Source organism: Bison bison, unplaced genomic scaffold (assembly GCF_000754665.1).
Source record: "Bison bison bison isolate TAMUID 2011002044 unplaced genomic scaffold, Bison_UMD1.0 scf7180017864473, whole genome shotgun sequence".
In the NCBI taxonomy this organism is placed as follows: Eukaryota; Metazoa; Chordata; class Mammalia; order Artiodactyla; family Bovidae; genus Bison; species Bison bison.
Window position 1 is genome coordinate 14,760,328 of NW_011495034.1, and position 9,125 is coordinate 14,769,452.

A 9,125-nucleotide genomic window follows, 5' to 3' on the forward strand; every position below is an offset into this window, starting at 1 on the left:
AACAAAGATCATGGCATCTGGTCCCATCACTTCATGGGAAATAGATGGGGAAACAGTGGAAACAGTGTCAGACTATTTTCTGGGGCTCCAAAATCACTGCAGATGGTGACTGCAGCCATGAAATTAAAAGACACTTACTCCTTGGAAGGAAAGTTATGACCAACCTAGATAGCATATTGATAAGCAGAGATATTACTTTGCCAACAAAGGTCCATATAGTCAAGGCTATGGTTTTTCCTGTGGTCATGTATGGATGTGAGAGTTGGAATGTGAAGAAGGCTGAGCTCCAAAGAATTGATGCTTTTGAATTGTGGTGTTGGAGAAGACTCTTGAGAGTCCCTTGGACTGCAAGGAGATCCAACCAGTCCATCCTAAAGGAGATCAGTCCTGGGTGTTCATTGGAAGGACTGATGCTAAAGCTGAAACTCCAATACTTTGGCCACCTAATGCAAAGAGTTGACTCATTGGAAAAGACCCTGATGCTGGGAGGGATTGGGGGCAGGAGGAGAAGGGGACGACAGAGGATGAGATGGCTGGATGGCATCACCGACATGATGGGCATGAGTTTGAGTGAACTCTGGGAGTTGTGATGGACAGGGAGGCCTGGCGTGTTGCAATTCATGGGATCGCAAAGAGTGGGACACCACTGAGCGACTGAACTGAACTGAACTTATCTGAAATACCAATAAAACAATGATTAAAGTAGCTTTAATGGTTTAATACTCCAAATGAAGAGAACAAAGTGGGGTAAGTTCTAAAGGCATATTGGATGTCTTCTTGCCTCCATAAACTAATGGGATATCTTTCTGTTGACTAGCTTTTCTCCAATAACAGGTACTGTATTTTGTTCTCACCCTCACCATCAAAAGTCTTCCAGGGCTTGCCAAGTATTTATTGCCGAGTAATAATATATGTTTTAAAGTCAAGATCTATGTAAAAATGAGTCTCTGTTGTAACATCAAAATGTTTTTTCCCCTCCCTATTTTGATCTTGTGTTACTTGTGGAAGAGTCTTTAGTATAATACATCCATGAACAAAATGTTATGAAAAGTATTAAAATAAAAAAGTAGCGACAAATAAAATTGCTAAAATTAAGGTAAATATAAATTAATTAAAGTTGAAAGACAAAACCAGTAAATTCTTCTGATTTCATCATAAGTATAAAAATTCTGAAAACAAAATAGACGAATGATTCGAGATATACATCTTACAAATATCATCCCAAAAGGAAAGAACAATATGGATTAAAAAAAAATTTAGGATAGAAGGGATTCAAACTCTTAAAGAACCTCAGTCATCAGCAAAAGGTTTGCTTAATAATTGAAATGGTTCATGCCTAGACACCATTGTATAATTTCAGAATCACAGGGAACAAAGGCAATATTTCAAAGCGGCAGTCAATGTGGAGTGGAACAGTAACAAGGTCCACTTGTTCACTTACAGATGAACTAGACTGTTAGAACAGGGTACAAAAGGGTGTCAAATGTTTTAGGGATTAAATGACACTCAACTTAGAATTGTATACTGATTTAAACTGTCAAACAGTGGGATGCTGAAGTGGGAGAGAGGTTCAAGAGGGAGGGGATACAGGTATACTTATAGATGATTCATGTTGTATAGCAGAAACTAACATAGCATTGTGAAGTAATTATACTCCAATCAAAAAATAAATAAAAATAAACTACAAAACATATAAGCAAAAATACATCTTCATATATATGAGGACTTGTGCACTGAGATATTTGCATTAATATACCATTCCTTAGAATTAATCTGAGAATGCTGCTGCTAAGTCGCTTCAGTCGTGTCCGACTTGTGCAATCCCATAGATGGCAGCCCACCAGGCTCCCCCGTCCCTGGGATTCTCCAGGCAAGAACACTGGAGTGGGTTGCCATTTCCTTCTCCAATGCATGAAAGTGAAAAGTGAAAGTGAAGTCGCTCAGTCGTGCCCGATTCTAGCGACCCTGTGGATTGCAGCCTACCAGGCTCCTCCGTCCATGGGATTTTCTAGGCAAAAGTACTGGAGTGGGGTGCCATAAAAGTCATAGTTTTTAATATTTAAAAATTTTTTGAAGGTTTCATTCAATCTATTGTAAAGCACAAAACAGGGCTTTTTAAAAGTGAAAATATACACTGAAAAAGTACATTTATATCATAAAGCATTCATCACATAATAGTTGCAGATATATATTCTGGAACATGTACATCTACACTAAATATTAAATTCAAATCAATTTTTCTATCATCTACACAGAAATACAGAAATATTAACCTCCTATCAGTAGTAATAGATATTTTATACATTTTCAGAAAAAAAAAAAAAAAGCTTACAGTTGACCAATCCCAAGTTTCCTCCAAATACCAATGCCAGGGCAGATGAAACAATCCATTCACAATGTTTGGTTTTCATATATTTGCAGTGCTCATGCCAGTGGGAGGAATTAAAAGCAGAAGTGATGCTCAAGAAATTTCTGAGTTTACAACCCAGTTTATTCTGTAGATCTAACCTTCAAAGTGTTTCTTATTAACCAGCAGTTATGTTCTCAGTACAAGCTCCTGCCAAAATCAAGCTCAGTTCCTTTAGCTTAAGCATGTGGTGCCAAGAAAATCAAAACCATAGAGTCTTCTTCTTACCATCCTTATATTTTCAAATTTCTTGCTGACTGAGACATGTACAGCTTGCTGACTGAGTCATGTTTGCCTAATTCTACTGATTTAGTATATTTCACTTGTACTAATGTAATGCAAAGTGTTTCCAAATGCACAAAACTGCATGACGGTATATTTTCCCCTGGAAACCCTTTAACCCAGCATGTTTTATATACTTCTCATTTAATCTAATATATTTCTGTACCTCAGAACTAAAGTTTTCTCTACTAATCAATATAAAAATATATATATTTTTCATATCATAGGTTAAAACAGTTTCTCCAAGAAGGTTAGCCTATTCCCAGGGTCCCTTTGTGGCTATCATATCAGTGGCAAGCGATAATGTTATGTCCATAGGGATGTTACAATTCAGTTTGAAAACTACAGATCACACTGTCCTTATGCAAAAATAGCCCTTATTTTTTGAGTAAGATTTGAGATGTTATAAACCTTATGCCTTATACTCGTCCAAGTTGTTGGAAATACATAGAAACTTTTCAGAGACTGACAAAGGCAATGTATTTTGGTGTGCCCTTAATAATGTTCTCTTGGTCTATAAAGACTGAATTTTTCAATGAGATTATCTTTAGGGTAAGGCAATGCTTTTAACTTTTTACTGAATTCACAGTCTGAGTGATACAGCAAAGAGATAACACCATCAGTAGCCTAGTTTGGAATCAAAAATTATATTCCTTAACTTGATTACAGACACAGTTGATAATAGATTCTAGAAAAGGGAATGTTTTCCACAAAGAAAACAAATGTCCCTTAATGCCATGGCAACTCCCAAAATTTTTACTGAAATTTTGCTAAGGAGACATTAGGGTTCATTCATGATCAGGAGAGACACAGATCTAATCTTGATGAGTTTACAGAACTAAGCACACAGACTGAAAATAATTAGTAAGAAAAATATCCTGGTGTGTTTATGTGTGTGTGTATGAAGTTATGACATAAAACAATAATTGGTCAAGAAGATGAGGGAAATTTTTGTGAGACATGAAGCATGAATAGGAGCTACTGAAGTGAAGTAGAGAATGATGTTGATGGTAGAAATGATATTTCGAATGGGAAAAACACAAGCAAAGGTCCTGAGACACAGACAAGATGCTTCTAGAAAAGACACAAAAAACCAGAGACCAAATACTATATCAGTAAGCAAACATATTTTGTTTTTATAACAGAGTATTTGATTTTTCTTTCTAGTAGCTTTAGGCAATATTTAAAAGTGGAAGACAGAGGAGTATGGAATGTTGCAGTCCATGCAGTCACAAAGAGTCAGACACAACTTAGCCACTGAACAATATTTAAATGCTGGGAGACAACACAGAAAACTCTGCACATCTTTCAGATGGATAATAAGAAGGGACAATATCAGAGCCACATCCCTGCACACACAGGTTAGCTGTATACTACTATTCTCCTTTAAATGGTTATTCCTTCTCCCTCCTGCCATATTCCACATTCATTCATTTTATTAACTTCATTGCAGGGACAACTGCACTTGCAATCACTCCTCTAGAGAGATTTTTAGTAATCCTTTCACCATCGTGTCACCATTAGAGAACCCAGAACATGATATGATCTCAAAAACTACACTCAAATTGGAGGGATAAATGTAGGCTCCTGTGGCTGGATACAGAAGGTGAGAGGGAAAAATCACAGGAAAAGAGACTGAGGTTTAATGGGGCATGAGGTCACACTAAAGGATTTTTACTTCGTCTTAGGTCAAGACTTTAAAAGCCATCAAAACAGATGAAGCTAGGGAATGAAGATCAGATTTCCAAAATAAGGATTCCAACCTACTGGAGGGGAGTGAGATATTACTTTTGGTGTATACTTTATAAAGTAATTCTCCACATATCATATTTTCTTCAGTTTTTAATAAAAAATGTTGAGGTATCAGTTGGGATATTTCATCTCTAACCAAATGGAGGAACTGAGACTATGAGAACAGTGTCTTTCCTCAACCACAGTTCTGATAGATTTCAAGAGTTAAACAAAAATTTTAAGACTTGACTACCAATGCCCTCTCCACAACAGAAACTGAGTCGTGAAAGTGACTTTCAAGAGCTCTTTTCAAGGTCACCCTACATAGTAAAGAACCTGCCTGCCAATGAAGGAGACCTGGGTTCAATCCCTGCATCAGGAAGATCCCCTGGAGAACGAAACGGCAACCCACTCCAGTATTCTTACCAGGGAAATCCCATGGAGAGTGGAACCTGGTGGGCTACAGTCCATGGGGTCTCAAAGAGTTGGACATGACTTAGCATCTAAAGCAACAACTATTTATTTAAGATAAGACCTACAATTCTGTATCTGCCTAAGAATAACTAATAAGATTTTACAGAATCTCAGTAAATACTTGTTTATAGTTGAGTAGGGGGACAAGAAGACCTCACTTTGACATCTGTTTCCTTTTGGTAAATTATGTGCTGATCAATATTTAAACAGAAATCTTTAAGAAAAACATAACAGTCTCTACCACTGTGCTGTGTGCTGTGCTTAGTCGTTCAGTTGTGTCCAACTTTTTGTGACCCCACAGACTGTAGCCCACCAGGCTACTCTGTCCATGGGGATTATCCAGGCAAGAATACTGGAGTGGGTTGCCAAGCCCTCCTCCAGGGAATCTTCCTAACCCAGCAATCGAACCCAGTTCTCCTGCATTGCAGGCAGATTCTTTACCATCTGAGCCACCAAAGAAGCTCAAGAATACTGGAGTGGGTAGTCTATCTCTTCTCCAGGGGATCTTCTCAACCCAGGAATTGAACCGAGGTCTCCTGCCTTGCAGGAGGATTCTTTACCAGCTGAGATACCAGGGATGCCTGGTAAAGTGCTGACTTGAAAATTAAATCTAATGACCTACACACAGATTCCTGCATTGTCACATGTGACTCTGTACACCTTTTTAATATGGTCAAAAATGAGGTCTTCTGCCATAAAAATGGTTGATTTTAAATAAAAATGTGGGAAAACAAAAAGTAAGTTACCACCAAATAAAAGGCAAAATAAACATTTGTTTTTATCTTTCCAGCAATAAATCTTTCCAGCAATAACAAAGACCAAAAAAAAAAACCAAAAAAACCCTTTGTATGTGTTTTAAAACATGATTCTTAAAGATATGTCAAGGATCTGTTTGATCTCAGGATCAAATAGATGTATAGATGTTTTGATCTGTTGAAATCATGGACTTATGTTATCATATATTATAGCATCTGAAAATATATCTTGCTTTGAAAATAAATCATAACAACAATTGTATGGTACACCAATTTACTAACTATGGTGGAAAAAGGAAAAGACTATACTATATACATAAAACTTGCAAATTACTTCCAAATCACTTCCAAATCATAGAAAAGTTATGCTTTTCCTTTCTCATTTTAAATTAGACATATAACTACATTATTACTTCAACCATATTTCTGAATAAATTAACCTGCTATAAAGAATATTAACAGTGACAGACTTCATTTACTTGGGCCCCAAATTCACTGCTGATGATGACTGCAGCCATGAAATTAAAAGACATTTGCTCTTTGGAAGAAAAGCTATGATAAACCTAGGCAACATATTAAAAAGCAGAGGCATTACTTTGCCAACAAAGGTTCATATAGTCAAAGCTATGGTTTTTCCAGTAGTCATGTATGGATGTGTGAGAGTCAGACCATAAAGAATGCTGAGTGCCAAAGAATTGATACTTTTGAGCTGTGGTGTTGAAGAAGACTCTTGAGAGTCCATTGGACAACAAGGAGAAAAAATCCAGTTAATCCCAAAGGAAATCAATCCTGAACATTCATTGGAAGGACTGATGCTGAAGCTGAAACTCCAATACTTTGGCCACTTGATGCGAAGAATCTACTCATTGGAAAAGACCCTGGGAAAGCTCGGAAAGATTGAAGGCAGGAGGAGAAGGGGACGACAGAGGACAAGATGGTTGGACGGCATCACAGGCTCAATGGACATGAGTTTGAGCAAACTCTGGGAGATGGTGACAGACAGGGATGCCTGGAGTGCTGCAGTTCATAGGGTAGCAAAGAGTCAGACATGACTGAGTGACTGAACAACAGAAGTATATTAACAAATGCATATTGAAAAGCAGAGACATTACTTTGCCAACAAAGGTCCATCTAGTCAAGGCTATGGTTTTTCCAGTGGTCATGTATGGATGCGAGAGTTGGACTGTGAAGAAAGCTGAGCGCCAAAGAATTGATGCTTTTGAACTGTGGTGTTGGAGAAGACTCTTGAGAGTCCCTTGGACTGCAAGGAGATCCAACCAATCCATTCTGAAGGAGATCAGCCCTGGGATTTCTTTGGAAGGAATGATGCTAAAGCTGAAACTCCAGTACTTTGGCCACCTCATGCGAAGAGTTGACTCATTGGAAAAGTCTCTGATGCTGGGAGGGATTGGGGGCAGGAGGAGAAGGGAATGACAGAGGATGAGATGGCTGGATGGCATCACTGACTCGATGGACATGAGTCTAAGTGAACTCCGGGAGTTGGTGATGGACAGGGAGGCCTGTTGTGCTGCGATTCATGGGGTTGCGAAGAGTCGGACACGACTGAGTGACAACTGAACTGAACTGAACGTTAAATTTCATATGGGGCCTATAATTATTACTATTTTGTGTGTCTTTGTTCATCTTTTTCTGTGCAGCTGGAGTAATATTTTTAAAACAATCACCAGAATTTGTTATTCTCCTGGTAAATCCTTTTCAATAAATACCTGTAGCTGTTAGAACTCATCTGGACACTCCATCATTACCATAATAATCTGATTCCAGTTTGTTTACAGCCTCTCTCTAAACACACACTCACATCCCCCTACAAATTGCTCTGGCCACAATGGATGCCTTCCTGTTCTTCACTTGCATCTGGTCTTTTTCTGTCACCTGGAGTTTGCACTTGCTAAAATGCATTGTTTTTGAAAGGTGTTCACAGGTCTGAATGCATGCATACTAAGTCACTTCAGTCGTGTCCGACTCTGTGAGACCCCATGGACAGCAGCCCACCAGGCTCCTCTGTCCACCAGATTCTCCAGGCAAGAATACTGGAGTGGGCTTCCATTTCCTCACAAGTCTAGTTTGTTGTTATCTTTAATAACTCAGCATAAATGTCACCTCTAAGTTTCAGGAATGCAACTCAAAATGAATGACAATATGAATTCTCTAGGTCACCGTGTCAAACTTTGGCATGTTTGCTATGACAAGCCATGCCTTTTCCCTGCCTTACAACATGTAACAGTGAGGTGTAGTTTTTAACTTTTTGTTTTACATTGGAGTATAGTTGGTTGACAACATTGTGTTAGTTTCAAGTGTACAACAAAGTGATTCAGTTATACATATATGTTTCTATTCTTTTTCACATTCTTTTCCCATTTAGGTTGTTATTACATAATATTAAGCAGAGTTCCCTGTGCCATACACAGGGTCCTTGTTGGTTACCCATTTTAAATACATCATTGTGCACATGTCAATTCAAACTCCCTAATTATCCTTTCCCTTCATGAACCATAGGTCAATCCAAACTCCATAATTATCCCTTACCCCTTTATGAACCATAAGTTCATTGGCTAGGGTTGTGAGTCTGCTTCTGTTTTGTAAAAAGTTCATTAGATTCTTTACATAAGTGATTTCATGAGACATTTCACTGTCTCTGACTTATTTCACTCAGTGTGACAATCTCTAGATCCATCCCTGCTGCTACAAATGCCATTATGGCTTAATATCATCGAACAAACAACCCAATCAAAAAATTGACAAAGGACTTAAGTAGACTTAAATTTCTCCAAAAGAAGGGAAGTGTAGTTTTGATGGCTGAGTTTTCCCACTTCGCGGGTCAACTGGCTTCTAGTCAGGTTTGGGCAATAGAAGGTAATAACAGAATTGAACAGCAAAGGAATGAGATGGCACACACACTTCTTCTGGACATGGATATGGCTGCTTGTGGCTCCAGCACCTTCAGACATGCCTACAAGACTTCAGCTTCTCTTGAGATCTTCTTCGGTGTGTCCTGCTGCTGCTGCTAGTCACACTTTATTTCTGTAACAAAGCCTGCTTTCCTCTGTCTCTCCCCAAACCCAATTTATCAACTGTTAAACCAGCCCAATTTTTAATTTGTTGCTTGTTTTAAATTCTCCACCTTTGAAGGAGATGAGCTTGTGTCCCAAGAATCTTCTCTTCTGAAATTTCTAATTAAAAATACTTTCATCTTGTTAAGTGCATGTGTGGATTTGCTCAGTCGTGTCCAACTCTTTGTGACCCTGTGGACTGTAGCCTGCCAGGCTCCTATGTCTGTGGAATTTTCCAGGAAAGAATACTGGAGTGGGTTGCCATTTCCTACTCCAGGGGATCTTCCCTGACCAGGGATTGAACCCACATCTCTTGTGTCTCCTGCACTGGCAGGTAGATTGTTTATCATTGTGCCACTTGGGTTAAGGCAGAGAAGTAAATGCATTGCATTTTCCACTGATGGC